At 39.0% G+C, this 15,614-nt stretch overlaps 1 long non-coding RNA gene across 1 annotated transcript in view; it reads right to left on the bottom strand.

Annotated features, from left to right (window-relative positions):
* The window catches only part of LOC116444574, a 64,609-nt gene that overhangs the window by 30,036 nt on the left and 18,959 nt on the right, over window positions 1-15,614 (bottom strand). Inside the window, exon 2 of the long non-coding RNA XR_004240387.1 lies at window positions 67-124. This is a non-coding gene — a long non-coding RNA (uncharacterized LOC116444574). The remainder of the gene's footprint in view (window positions 1-66; window positions 125-15,614) is intronic.

The following is a 15,614-nucleotide window of genomic DNA, read 5'->3' as shown; positions in this document are numbered from 1 at the left end:
CTGAAGTATTTTACCTTACCAATTGATCTTACCAATTTAGCTTTCCCCAATTTTCTTTTAACTTACCTTCATGCTGTTGTTTCCCTCTATGCTATCCCACCACATCAAGTGTGTCTCCCTCAGCCTGAAAGTTACACAAGAAAGCAAAATGTCATAATGTACCTCATTTTCCAAAGCCCTTTAAAATATCACTGAATGAGCATGATGTTGATTCATTGGTGGAGGTGTTTTAAAAAAGCTGCATTCTCTTTTTGAAATTAATTTTTAATACAAACAGGGTAATTTATGAGTTAAATCCTTAACTACATCAGGCTTTATGGATGAGTTTCAACCATGATGAACTAAGAGTTTAATAACACAGCTGTCAGAGCAGCTAAAGTTAGCAGAACTTTAAAAGCTGTCTTTCAAAAAAAAGTGTCCTAAATCTTATGAAGGATAAAGCACCAAAAACAAATTTGATGGAGAAAAATCCATAGATCTTTGGTCCTGGCCATTTACGACCTTTTCCTCTAAATTGCTTCTCATTTAAATGGAAGTATGAATGATGGGAGGAAAAAATTCTGTGTCTGCTACATAGTTTTGAAAGAAAAAGTTCCAGTTCAATTCAAGTCTTGGCCTAATAATCAAAGCCCCTTTACTGGGATGAACTTTAGTCCCCTTGAGAAATTTTATTTTTCTCTTCTCTTTTCCTTTCCACTTTGAGGGAGAAATTGCAACCTTTCCTTGGGACATGGTTCATTTTACTCATATAAGAACTGTAGATGATATAGCATAAATATTACTGCTTCACTAATAACCATGGGCAGACAAATTCATCAAGAGTCATAGTGAGAGCAATTACATGAAAAATTAAACAGAGAGAGAATCATAGACATAGAATCAAAGAATCAGTTAGGTTGGAAAAGACCTTTAAGATCATTGACTGACCATTAATGTAGCACTGCCAGATTTACCACTAAACCACATCTCTAAGCACCACATCTACATGTCTTAAGTACCTCCAGGGATGTTGACTCACCCACTTCCCTGGGCAGGTTTTTCCAGTACTTGACAGTCCTTTCAGTGAAGAAAATTTTTCTGGTACCCAACCTAAACCTCTCCTGACACAAACTGAGGCCATTTCCTCTTGTCTTGTTACTTGGGAGAAGAGTCGAACCCCCATCTCACTACACCCTACTTTCAGGTGGCTACAAAGAACGATAAGGTCTCTTCTGATCTTCCTTTTCTCCAGACTAAACTCCCTCAGCTCCCTTAGCCACTCCTCATAGAACTTGTGCTCCAGACCCTTCCCCAGCTCTGCTGTCCCTCTCTGGACATGCTCCAGCCCCTTAATGTCTTTTTTTAATAGTGAGGGGCCCAGACCTGAACACAGGATTTGAGGTGTGGCTTCATCAGTGCCCTGTACAGCAGGACAACCACTTCCCTGGTCCTGCTGGCCACACTATTGCTGATCCAAGCCAGGATGTCACTGGCCTCCTTGGCCACCTGGGCACATGCTGGATCATGTTCAGCTGGCTGTTGACCAGCACCCTGAGGTGCTTTTCTGTCTGACAGCTTTCCAGCCACTCTGCCCCAGGCTGTAGCACTTTCCCCCAGCCTGTAGCACTGCCTGGGGTTGTTGTGACCTAAGTGTAGGACCTGGAATTTGGTCTTGTTGAACCTCACACTATTGGCCTCAGCCCATCGATCCAGCCTGTCCAGATCCCTCTGCAGAGCCTTCCTGCCCTCCTGCAGGTCAACACTCCCATCCAACTTGGTGTCATCTGCAAGCTGAATGAGGTTGCTCTCAATCCCCTCATCCAGGTCATTGATAAATATATTAAATAGGACTGGCCCCAACACTGGTCCCTGCAGAACACCACTAGTGATCAGCTGCCAGCTGGATATAACTCTATCCACCACCACTCTCTGGGTGGCTATCCAACCAGTTTTTTGCCCAGGGAGAAGTTCACCCATCCAAGACATGAGCAGCCAGTTTTTCCAGGAGAATTTTGTGAGAAATGGCATTGAGGGCTTTACTAAAGTCCAGGTAGATGCATCCACAGCCTCTACCAGCAAACAAAGTAGGAAAAATGTTTTTTCTCTAGCTGTTGGTTTCCCATACCTAAGGAGAACTAACCAAAATTTTCAACAGCTTTCAAAAATAAAAGTGGCTCTACATTTTTCCAGAGTATATTTTATGTGCAGAATATAGCTTACTTTCAGGTCAGCTTTATTTCAGTAAAAACATTTACCTGGTTTTGCATTCTGCTGTGTTGTGTCCAGTGGAGCTGAGATACTGACAACTCTGGCAGTGCTGAGGTCTGCAAGGAAGTACAGTGGCCTCTGGTCAGACTCAGCACTGCTGTGAATTGAGAGAGTTGTGATTGCTGTTGCTTTAGGTGGGCTGTGTATGCAGAGACTGTGGCTTCTATAATGTAGTGAGTGCAGTGTTTGCTGAGGGCTGCACCAGAGTCCATCTGACCTGTCCAGAAGGAGAAGATTCACTTTCTCTTTGAATACTATTAGAACTTCTCATGAGCTACATCCTCCCAGGTGGATTAGTGTGAAGAGGAGTACAGTACATGAAGTCCTGAAACAATTTTTCTGTGCAGCTTTGTGTATTATTGTCTTGGCTAGGACATGTGGCACCCACATGGAGCTCACACAGAGTATACAGTCAAGGTTGCCTATTTTCCCTTCCACTGCAGCACATGTGCTGATCTACTTGAGTTCAATTACCTTGTTCATTATTCAGTACAATTCCACTGAATAGAGATGACTGGAACTAAGTAACAAAACAAACAAACAAAGAAACAAATAAATAAATAAATAAAATCCCTTGTATCTTAATTTATATTCTACTCACAGAATTACCTCTTTTGATGATACTTCAACACTTGGACTCTAAGATCTTAGAGGACTTTTCCAACCTTAATGATTCTAAGTTTCATAGTTCTGTGACTTTTTGAAAGCTAGGCATTTAGATAAGGTTAGTATGGAATTTAGTTTTGTACAAGATTCAGGCAGAAAGGCTTTCTCAGATCGATTAGTGTTCTTAATAACTGTTAATTCTTTCATCTCTATCTAAATTGAGGTTCTTGGCAGCTGTAATGTTTCTCAGAAACAGCTTTATTGAACAAGTAGATTTTTAGTTACTTTAAAAAAAATCATATTATTTTGATAAGAAGCGAAACACAAAACCAAATAATATTCTCACTTTGGCAAATTCTTGATGTTCATTTTTACCAGGAAAAATCTTCCCATTAAATTTTGGAAGTCACTTGAGCACACTTATTAAAAGCTATTTCTTATCAAAGGTGGAGCCTAGCAGGATTTTACCTGCTTCTTACTTTTTCTCAAGACAGAGTTTACATCAAAATTTATGCTGGAATGTATGGGACTCTCATAATTTATTTTTTTCTCTCTGCTAGTTTTTGCCTATTCAGTAACTTCTTCATTTTATAAGTTCTAATATAGATTGATTATTATTTTGGGAGCAGAATTATACGCCTCCAAAGCACCCCCTCTGAGTCAGTCTGTGGAGGAGAAATTCATTCTATCTCCATACACTGTAAATAAATTGTATGCTAAAGAGATCAGCCTTTTTAAATATCATCATGTCTTTCTTATTTTATGCATCTTCATCTTTCCAAGCTCAATAAGCAAACTATTATGAGTCAGACTAGAAAACAGAAAAAACAATCAAAAACAGAGAAGTGCACTACTACCTCTGCTTTCCAAATTATTAGGCATTTTAAATTAGATTATGACATTATAATCTTTCAGCTAATATTTAGTTTTCCCTTACCAATTGCCACTGTGAAGTGTATTTAATATAGTCCATAACTAGAGGGAATTTGAACAAGATTACTTTAGGTCCATAGTTCTGCAGAAACTATTGTCATCCCCATTTAGCACTTTCTAGGTCAGCAGTTAATCTTCCAGCCAAGTTCTAAATCAATCCTGATTCTTAAATCACTCTTGAATGATCGTTTGACAGCACTGATACTGAAATCAGTGATCCTTCAAGCATGCTTGTCCTGCATACAGTCTAACAAAACTTAAGCCCCCAACCCAGTCACAGCTCTCAAAATCCCAGTCAATTGTGTCCCACAGTCCCTGCTCCTGGGTCCCCACATCCTCTTCTTCCAATCCCCTACCTCAAAGCTTCTTCATGATTTCCTTCAGCAATGTCCGAATGTTTCAGAAGCAGCAGAATATCTCAGACAAAAGTCAACAGACAAGCCATGGGAAGGAGAAGAAGAGGAACTTTCATTGTTAAGGGAAGGGAGAAAAGAGAGTGAATCCAATTCCCTCTACTGAAGAATGTCACGCTAAACAGCAAATATTAGGAGAACCAGATGGCTCTTTGTCAGGTCATAAGCCAGAGGAATAGGGATAGATCAGAAGAGCTCTGCCTCAGACCCAAACTTTGTGTGTTGTGGGATCCTGCTCTGGAAAAAATCCCGTCTCCGAGACTAGAACTGAGGAGTTTAAAACCCAAATGTCCATATAGCACCAAAAGCCTTTGAGAAGATCAACATGCTACAAGAAACCCAGAAAACAATGACATATCATTATGCTTGTTCCAGGTAAATTTCACAGGCGAAAGCTGTGGGAGAGAAGGGCTTTGGCTTTACACCTGCCCATGAATATAAAAGCCCTGAGCAGCATGTCTATCCCCTGGGTGACAGAAGTGTAAGAGGTGTGGGAAGCTGCCAGACGCTTCCTCCATATCCAGCAGAGCCAGTTCTAGATGGGTCTAAGATGGCCATTCTCCTGACAAGGCTGAGCCAATTAGAAGTGGTGGTAATGCCTCTGTGATAACATATTTAAGAAGAGAAAGAAAAAAGTTATTGCACAAATGTAATTGCAGCCAGAGAAGAGCAGGGTGAGGGTATGTGGGGGGGACAGTTCTGCAGACACCAAGGTCAGTGCAGAAGGAGGAGCAGGAGGTGCTCCAGCTGAGATTGCCCTGCAGCCCATGGTGCAGCCCATGGTGAAGCAGCTGTGCCCCTGCAGCCCATGGAGGATCACAGGGATGCAGAGATCCACCAACAGCCCATGCAGGAGCCCCACGCTGGAGCAGGTGGATGCCTTAGGGGAGGCTGTGAACCTGTGGGAGGCCCATGTTGAAACAGGCTCCTGGGCAGGGACCAGCAGAGAGAGGAGCCCAAGCTGGAGCAGGTTTGCTGCTAGGACACCATGGGACACCCACACTGGAGCAGCCTGTTCTTGCACTCTGTGGAAGAGTACACCCTGTGGAGGAGTGACCCAAACTGCAGCAGTTCGTGCAGGACTGTTGACAGTGGGATGGATTCATGTCCAGCCAGGTAAGATACCAGGGAAAGGTTCTTCACCCAGAGGGCGGCTGGGCACTGGAACAGGCTCCACAAGGAAGTGGTCACAGCCCCAACCCTGACAGAACTCAAGAAGTGTTTGGACAATGCTCTCAGGCACATGGTGTGACTCTTGGGGTGTCCTGTGCAGGGCTAAGAGCTGGATTAGATTCTTGTGGGTCCCTTCCAACTCAGCTTATTCTGTGGTTCTGTGTAATGCTAATTCGCAATTACGGTATTTTATTTTTGTTAGTATTTTTCCAATTATGGTTCTCATTATTTGTTTTGCTACCATTTTTGATCCCTGCTTCCCTCATCTATCTGTGCTATCCATCCATCAGTGTTTTGTTTTATCATAATTACTCAGTTTTTGCTTTTCTGATATTTGGCCTGAAGGACGTATTTCTTTTTCTCTTCACACAGCCTAATTTCCTTCCTCTCTAAATCTCTAAATTGCTATGTACAAAATACGTTACATCAAATACATGCTGCTATAGAAGCTGAGAATAAATGGTTTGGCACCTGGTAGATGCTGAGTTGCCAAGTTACCACTCCAGATATCTGCAGCCTCATTGTGAAAATGCTAGTACCATTCCTTTGCTCACATACACTATAGAGTTATAGGAAATAAAGAGAAATCATATTGAATATAAAATATTACCATTTAAGGAGATGATATGAGAAAAAAAATTGATGAAAAACTCCTAGAAAGGTTTTATGAGACCTTTAAACCTCCTGAATCATTTCCTTCAATGCTAGTGTCCTTAATTAAATCCTCACCAGCTCCACTCTAACTCCAGGGTAAAATTAAAATGAAATCCCAATGAAAATTGATCTTTTCATTGGGATTTCTAAGCTCTCCCATTCACCAATTTCAATTCTCTTTGTAGAGAAGGAAAGGCTGAGAAAATTAGGTTTGTTCAGCCTAGAAAAGAGGAGGTTTCAGGGTGCCTTAATCCCAGCCTTCCAGTACCTGAAGAAGGAGTGGGACTTTTTACAAGACATGTAGTGACAGGACAAGGGGGAATGGCTTCAAACTGAAAGAGAGGAGGTTTGCATTAGATATTAGGGAAATATTCTCTACTGTGAGCATGGGGATATACTGGAACAGGTTGCCCAGAGAATTTGTGGATGCCCTATCCCTGGAGGTGTTGAAGGGCAGGCTGGATGGGGCTCTGAGACACTTGGTCCAGTGAAAGGCGTCCCTTCCACCAGCAGCAAGTTGGAACTAGATGATCTTTAAAGTTCCTTCCTTAAACAAAACCTTTCTGTGAGTCTATTCTTTTTCAAGTGCCCCTTGCTGTATTTCCTGCTTGTAACATGCCATTTCTGCTGTCTTCCCCATCACTCTGTCTTCCTCTTAGGGACACTCTTGCTAGTGGTACCACTCTGTATTAGTCCTAAAGTCAGGTAGTCAAAAATAATGACATTGATAATTTTCCTTGATCAATTTTTCTGAGATGGTTGTAGGCGCTGTATGATTATTGAAATGGAAAACATATACAATATGAACAAAAATATATTAACCTGTACTAGACATCTCTTATTGCCTCAATGGGTTTATGTTTTGTGCCACCTTTTCTCATTAAATTATGCTTTTCCTTGTATTTGCTCTTCATAAATAGTCTAACAAATATGTTCTAGCTATTTAAACCCTATTGTGTTTGGCAACTTCCATACATTTTGTGGGGATTTTTTTTTACTGAACAGGTTTGTCTATGGTTGAAACTATGTATCAAGTCCTTACCTGTGATGAGTGAATATAACATCTCTAACACAATTAATTGAAACTTTTTAACCTCTTTCTAGATCTCTCTCCGCCTTCTGTTATTTCATTCAGAAATTATTGTTTCGGAATCCTTTAAAGAAACAACACTCATAAATTTGGGATTATTTTATTTCTGAAGTTATTATTATTAAATAGCAGCAACTTTTTCAAATTTGCTTTTCCAGCAAAATTATGTAATCAGAATGATGGCAATTGAAATGGGAATGAGGATACAGTAAGGAAATGTATGGAAAGCATAGAATAGAGGAGGTAGAAATATTATTGTCAGTCTTGCGAGAATTATTTGTTTCTGTATTTGTATTGTCTTGGATGGGATTTAAATTTTTATTTAACATTTACTGTTCTACCCAAGCCATTTGTCTTGATTGTTTGAATGTATTATGACATTAATTGTTTCTTTGGGCTTTTCTTGGATTGTTTTCTGTATGCATTTGCTTTGGTTTTGTTTGTTTAATTCTTGCTGTTCGTATTCTATCTTTAATTAGTTCAGTGGCCTTCATTCCACTCCAAGCTGCAAAATGTTTTTTTGTAGTAGCAAAGTAGGTCAGGAGGGAAAAATTCAGTTCTTCAGGAAATGGTGAAATTTCGACCTTTTTTTCCATTATGAAATGAATCTAAAATGACCTATAAAGCATATTTTCAAAAACATCACTAAAAACATTTGGGGCAATCACATTGCTTTGTTACAAAAATGACTAAACATTTTATTGTTAAAACATTTTGGAAAACACATGATTGGTACTAAAATATAAGTTATTTTAAAAGTAAGTTTGGAAATAAATGATTCAAAACTTCCACAAATGTCAAAATTGGGCAAAAATCTACATGGAAAAATGTGCCAAATTATCCAGAATTTCCAAATATATTAATTTCTTTTTCTAATAATTTGGTCAAGATTAAGTACTCTCCACACCAGGGTAACCTTCAGGCAATACAAAGCAGACATTTCTAAAGGAAACACTACAACTTCCTTCTCTTAGAGAAACCGTTCTCCTCTCCCTTTATGCCCCGCTTACCTGCTCCCCTATTTTCTTCTGAACAGCACCAAATAGCAGTGCTGTCTTCTCTTTGCTCAGGCTTCTGGCAGCCCCTCTCCTGGTAACTCCTGTTCATGGCTGGCATTAGCTTAAAGAGCTCTGACTCTTTTTAGTCAGCTTCACTTCAAGTTGGCTTTCTTGCCTGCCTTTGAATTGGCAACATCTGTTATGGCTTTGTTGCAGCCAAAATGCAGAACTGTCCCCATCTGGAAGGACTAACAGCCATGCTTTACACTACCCCACTTTTGGCTTCCCTGGCTCCAGCTGGTCTTTTTCTGCCCTTGGTGTCCATAATTTCCATTTTTTCTCCTTCTGTCAGGGCTTCAATAGGTCCACAGGTCTTTGACATAATTTATTTCCCCCCATAGACCCATTTCTGTGAATACAAATTCAACTGCTGTCCTGATACTGATGCACCCTTCTATCCAAATAGATTGGTTTTTCTCTCCAATTCCGTCAGTCCAGTACATCCAAAACATTTTCTTTTCCAAGTTTTCTCTGCCACTGGGGTTTTTGCTGAGCACTACCCTTTCTCCTATACCACTTCATAACTGGGTATTGACTTTGATTCACTTGGCATGTGAAGCCCTACAGAAGTTTATAACTATGTCCTCCTGATAGTTTTCAACCAAGCTTAGTAAGGACACATCTACCAGACACAAACATTCATCCAGTAATTCATCTTGCATTTTGATTTCTGCAACATCCTGAAATTGGGATTGAACTAGAACTGCTTGAGAATTGGACAGGATAAGCATGGACTGGAACACAGGACCCAAAGTGAAAGGGCAGCTAAAGGCACAATTTACCAGTATTCAGAGAGAGAAGCAAATAACGTGTACCTGCTAGAGTGCATACTGTCTGGAGTTTGACATGGAACCTGGGATTCTTAATTGTCACGATTTTGTCCACCATTAAACAACAATTTGGTCTTTTGGTGGTTAACTATTGTTGCTACCAGTCACTTTAATTTCTCAAGTGGCAGAAATTTACATGAATCTAAATACTGTTACTCTGCTGGTGAAATACGTGACATTCAGAGTCAACATAAAATGATGTTTTTCTTTTTGCAATGTACCTAGGAATCACCAGAAGAAAGTTTGTCTACAGAGAAAATTTAAGTCAGGAGGTATATATCTCTTCAGTGAAATGGGTAAAGTAGAAAAGCATGTGAATGGTTAACTTTGTGCAGGAGGATGAAACACCAGGTGAAAGCACACTCATCTTAACCCTTTAAATCTATCTCCAACCACAGCTGAACTCCCTTGCACAAAGACCCTTCAAGGAAACAAATTAAAGAAAAACCCATAGTGTGTTCCAGTGGACATGAAATACCTTCTCTGGGGTTGGATTGGGGTTTTATATTTAAGGTCACTGCCACATGCCATATTCCTACTTCATTTCTTGCAGATGCTGTGAGAGATTGCAGTACTGTACCAATTAGAAATGGAAAAATTGCACTTTCTGTAAAGTTCCTTTGCCTAGAGTCTGAACTGCAGAAGTGCTTAGCATGTGTGACTTGTGTTCTTGCCAATGGAAGCTGTGCTTCATATTTTAAAAATATGGGTACTGCCTGCATATTTAAAGGAAAAATTTGGGGGCAATTATTTTTCAAGTTAATTTTTATGTCTGTAGTTTAGATGCCTTCCATTTCCACTTAGAACAGCAGGAGCACACTGTCATCTCAGAAAGATCTTGAGAAGATTCAGTCACTAATACACACCTGATTGAGTGAGGCCCCAGCTGAGAGCTTGTGAAGGAGATCCAGACCTAGCTACTGCTGATGTATTGACTTCAATTACTCTGAGGGTCTTCAGAGCAAGCTCACAGGGCTTGAACACCATGATTCTCAAGTAATGTTTGCCAAGGTTAAGCCCAGTCCCTTTATAATTATATCTTCAAAACACATTTTGAAAATTAAGTAAGTTCTAGAAATGATGGGGTAAACATAAAAATATTATATAACTAGTCATTAAAGGGCATTACCAATTTTGTGCACAGGAGGAGACAGACATTTTGTGGAAAAAACAGCATGTGAACATATCCTAATGTATATGTGAAATAAAATTAATTATGGGTGATGAGGCATCCTTTTTTACAGCATTTCTTAACTGGTAAGTGTTTGACCCTACAGTTGCAGTAGTGTTATTCTAATGTAACTATGTGTGTGTAATTGAACTAATGAATATTCTGCACATACTCTTGACTTCTATTGATTTCGGCTGATTTCTGACTGGTTCTTCTCATTAGTTTCTCACTAGTCCCCAGTACATGATAATATGTTTTGCTGCAGTAATGCTGATCACTCAGGCTAAAGTCTAGTGAAGAAAACCTGTAATATATTCAGTGCAGAGGAAGTATAGCACATTTCAAGGAGTCAGCACAGTCAGCTCAGATCACTTCTTGTGCATTGGCAACAAAAGTTAAGCTCAAAATCTGTGCTGTAACTCAGAATCTCTGAAGCATGACAGACCATTCCGAGTGCTTTCTAGTGACACCTTTTGGTGATAAACCCATGGTCTGTGATCTCATTGAATGCACAGTCTTGTTCCTCTCTTTTCTGCTGGCATATTTTTCCCAGCAATTTGTCCATTTAAAGACCCTTTTTAGTGGCTGAGAAAGAAAAGAGAAGAGAAAAATCAATGTATTATTTAAATAAGATTTAAATAGGGTATGAGGTAGCAATGCAAAGTATAAGCAAACAGGATAAACTCTGAAAATAAACACTGTTTGTAGGCTAGGATTAATTACCTTGTATCCCAGCTAGGGTAACATCTGGAAAAAGTCGAACATGAGAATTATCTTTAGATTTAAGACTTCAAATTTCAGAAAAAAATTAAGTGATGATCTGGTCAAGGTCCACTGAAGTACACAAGTCCAGCAGGTACACAGTTACAGTGATCACACTGACAATTGAGGTTTGAAATAAAATGGTCCAAAGTCAGTTTTCTAGAAAAAATAATCAGTATAGCAGCACTCCATAAAATCCTTTCTTGGCTAGATAGAAATGAGTCTTTTGTATGTCTTATTTAATAAGATACATGAGTCCTTCAGTTGTACACTGACTGTTACAGTTTAATTCTCCTAATTTTAGCCAGTGTGACACAATGACTAGGAAGAAGGTGCACTGGATTAATGTTTTAGGAGATATTACTTATTTACACATTTATTAGCTCTTATGTCTCTTGACTCATTGATATTTAAACCTATGAGGGACTACTGTGATCCTATAGATGGATTTCTTGCAGAACATAATCTATAAACCCAGTAATTCATGTCTCAAATCAGTAAACTCTGTTTGAGGTACATCTTTCAGAGTGAGGGCCTTGCCATATTCATTCTTCTCCCCTTTACCTGTTCCTGTTGCTTCCCTTTCTTTTTCCTCTGAAAAAGTGTCTATTTTCATCCTACAACTCCTAGCAACCCTTTTTCTTAAATCGCTCACAAATCCCAAATGCCATATATTAGATACTGTGTACGACAGTCATAGATATGCTTATTTTTTGAGCACCTGCTCTGTACCAACTCTGACCTGTTCCTGACATGGCAGTGGTAATTTTGCTCCTGCATTGGACATAGACACACTACACATAAAGACTGTGGTTCTGTGATATAGTTTGTCATATGTACAGGAGGCAGAAAGGCAGGTGGAGAGTTACCATGACCTGTCTTGAATAGCTCTTCTAAGTGCTCTTGTTACTGCCACAGCCACAGAAATCTTGCCAAAGGGGGAGACCCCAGGGAGATAATGTTACAGAAGTCTTTATGTACCTTTCTGACTAGAACAGATGAATAGCTGACATCTTTTTGTGGAGGAACGCCGGGGTGTTATCAGGGAGGCAGGAAACATTGTCAATATAGAGCAGAACTTGATCAGAATAGAAAACAGATATATTCCCAACCTTCCCTTATGTGTGAGCATCTTCTAAGCCACCAGCAGCAACCAGTCTCTATAGGGATATTTAATTGGGATATACAAATAATGACCTAGAAATACATTAATCTTTAGATACAAAGGAGCCAGATCTTCCGGGAAAGAGAGAATAAAGCTGGTAGGAAGTGGAAGAGACCTTTAATTATGGATTTTAAGGAAACAATCATCCATAGCCTTCCTTGGACCTATCTGGTCTCCTTTCTATCTTGAGGCCTATCTTCCATTCTTTCCTCCCAAGGCCTAGTTATTCATTGTCCTTTACAGCACACAAGCCACATGACTCCACTCTGCAACAGCCACAGAGGAATTCCAATCTGTCCCAAGCTTCTGAAGAGTCCTTGCTCTGGCTTCAGCCTCTGGACTTGCTCTGGGAAAGGTCCAGATCTGTCCTTACTTCCTTCCAAATATTTCACTGAACCCAAGGGCCGAGATTTGAGATCAAGACAGCATCATTTCAAGATATGCAAGATATTCTTCTGCATTAAGCACTGAAAAGTTAGCCAAAGACTGGAGGAGCATGGCAACAGCCCTGTGATCTCTAAAGAAAGCTGTATAGAAAACTACTCTCGATCCCTTGAAGGAGAAATGTGGCATGTCCCCTTACCCTTGGTGCAACAGAAACAAAGAGAATACTGTTGAAACAAAGAGAATACTGTTGAACCAAATACACCATAATATAAGCTAGTTCTCCATCAGAATGCTATATTTACTATGTGCACTACATAGGTGCATATATATTTATATAAACAATATATATATATGTACCATACTTACTGTATTTACTATGTTTTAAATTATTATATGGTTTTAATATTTAATGAAATATGATTTTTCATCCTATGTCCAAACCATTCTGGTCTTTCCCTTTTGTGTGTGAAATGGTGTTTATAAATTCCTAATGAATGCTCTGTGAAGAATGCAACAAACATTACAGCTGCTTTCAACTATAGATTCCCTGAGTGAAGTGTATTGAGCTGCACTTTTCTCTGACTGTTGGAGCACTGCAGTGTTGCAAGAGGAAAATACAGGATTTATCCATGAAAATCAGATGTTATAGCAACAGAAGAAATTATGATAATGTGAATAATTAACAAACTGTATTTCTCACACCTTTATCTCAAGATTTTACACTTAGGGAGACTTTATGATCCAGCCATGCATAACATCTGCAAATGACACAACCAGTTCATATGAACAATGCTGATACTGAATTTATTGTAAGCTGGACATGGTGAAATGAATGACTTGAGTGATTCAAGAAACTACAGTAAATGATTTGTGCCTTCTCTTCATTAGCAACTTTTAAAAATTTTTCTTGCAAGATTTTATCTCATTACTTTGTACTTATTGAAAATTTTCATTAGACGATCCCAAAGTTCTGAGACTGAACATGCCGAAGAGAGAAAAACTTTACTGGTTTTTTAATAAACTACAATTGAGGTTGAATTAATGGCCAAATCAGTGAAAAAGCAGAGAGTCAGACCCACTGGGCATCTGGGCTGAGTGCATCTGAGCTCAGATATAACCACCTGCCTGGAATTACTTGAAAGGGCTTGCTACATTGAAGACTTTTCTCATTTGAGTTATCCCTTTCTAAGCTTCCTAAAACACAGTCTAAGGTAGCTTAGCTAAAAGATGTTGTATTTATAAGGAGAGAACAAAGGAAACTTGTATTTAGGTGTTATTTCAGCCACCCTTAGAAGTAGTATTATGCCACCTGAAATAGATATAAAGATAGATAGATGATAGATGATAGATAGATAGATAGATAGAAAATTGGGATCTAGTATTGAAGACAGCGGAGATGCAGCTAACAAATTGTGCATCTGGTCTCTACAGAGTCAAGTGCAATTTGGCACCCTGCAGGAATACCACCTTCTGAATAGACAGATGTGAAACCAGAAGTTTTATCAAGCTTAACCGTCGTATGTGATTATATTAATCTTGCTTATAACATTGGACTTTAAAGACAAGATTCCCAGGTTAAAATTAAGCTTATTCCATTTTCCTCTAAATTGTTCCTAAAACATTAATGTAGTAGACAAAGTCAGGGATAAGGTGCTGAAGAATGCTGCATATATCCGTAAAAATTATGTCTGCACGAAAAGGAAATTCAGGAAATTTCTGTGTATTAATGTAACCATGCAGCATATCCATGATGCTGCATTTTATGGATATGTTTAAAAGAAAGATGAAAGAAAGAAAATTGTTTTTCTGCAACCAGAAGAGAAATTCAGTTTCCTGTTTACACACTATAAAACAGTTAATGAATACAGAAACTTAATGGCTCTGTTAACCCAGCACAGAATTATGGTACATCCAGATTTCCCTAACTTCTGTATTTTTTTCAGCATCAAATACCAAAAGATATTTAAAGCTTATTGTCTTGGAGATATTAATAATCCTCCAAACCTATATAGATGTGTCAATCCATGATGTAGGGCCCACATAAAATGTGCAGGATCAGATGCTCTTAACCACTGCACCCACTGGCAGGTGTAGGAGTTTAAATTTACAAGTGTTTTCAAGGCAGAATATGTATATTCCTTTGTTATAACCAGGATATTACATTATTTTTCCCTCATACAAGGACACAAGCTTGTGTCATATTTATGTTGAACTCATTTGGGAACCAGGAAGTTGGAATTTGAAAGGTTTTCATTCAGACTGTATGTTGAATTTAACTGTGTTAGACTGGTAGTCCCCCTGGTTTCCACTCTGGCCTTTAAAAGCAGAGACAGCCACTGCTTCCTCCTTTGCTGTGCCTGTCAGGGAGGTGGTAAGAGAAGTATGGTAGCTCTGCACGCAAAGTTACAACCTCTGACACTGTTGTAAAACTAGGACTTTTATGCTGGTTTTATGGACCTGGTCATGAATATGAAAACAGAAGCCTGGATTTTGGCATCTAGTTTATTAATCCCTTTGCTTTAGGTTTCAGATTCCCTATGCAGTGTGGTGGGCAGCATGGCAGTCCAATAAATCATATTGACATCATGCAACTGAGAAAAAGGCAATGCCTAATAAAAGTCTTAAATGTCACCCCTTTCCAGAGCTGAAGGTTAAAGCTGAGTTCAAGTTGACAGCTCTGAGTACTGAGAACCAACACCCTGTGTGCTATACAACCACAGCCTTATTCAATTCTCATCTCACTTCCATTTAAAATCTTTCCATGCATATATATATGGTTACATGTGTATCCTACTTTAAATTTAATGAGTGAACTATGTAGTTTGCAATTGACACTATTGCCATCCCTGGAGTTCTTCATCAGCTTTTTTTTTAAGTCTAAGCTATTTTGTGAAGCCTGCTATTTCTCAAGACCCTGAAATCTTAACATTGATTTTAATCAAGAAATTCCACATCATATAATTCCACAGAATTATTACTGTTTTCACTAAGACGAGTTCTTTGCAGAATAGTAATATTCAGACTCCATGGTTTAAATCCCTACCTTAATAACTGTTAGACACAAAAATTTCTAAATGTGTTTCTATGGAGACCTGAAAGAAAGAAGTAACAATTTATAATCCTGG

This window comes from Corvus moneduloides, chromosome 1 (genome assembly GCF_009650955.1).
Source record: "Corvus moneduloides isolate bCorMon1 chromosome 1, bCorMon1.pri, whole genome shotgun sequence".
In the NCBI taxonomy this organism is placed as follows: Eukaryota; Metazoa; Chordata; class Aves; order Passeriformes; family Corvidae; genus Corvus; species Corvus moneduloides.
Note: the sequence above shows the minus strand (reverse complement) of the source record. Positions and strands in the feature narration are given on the sequence as shown.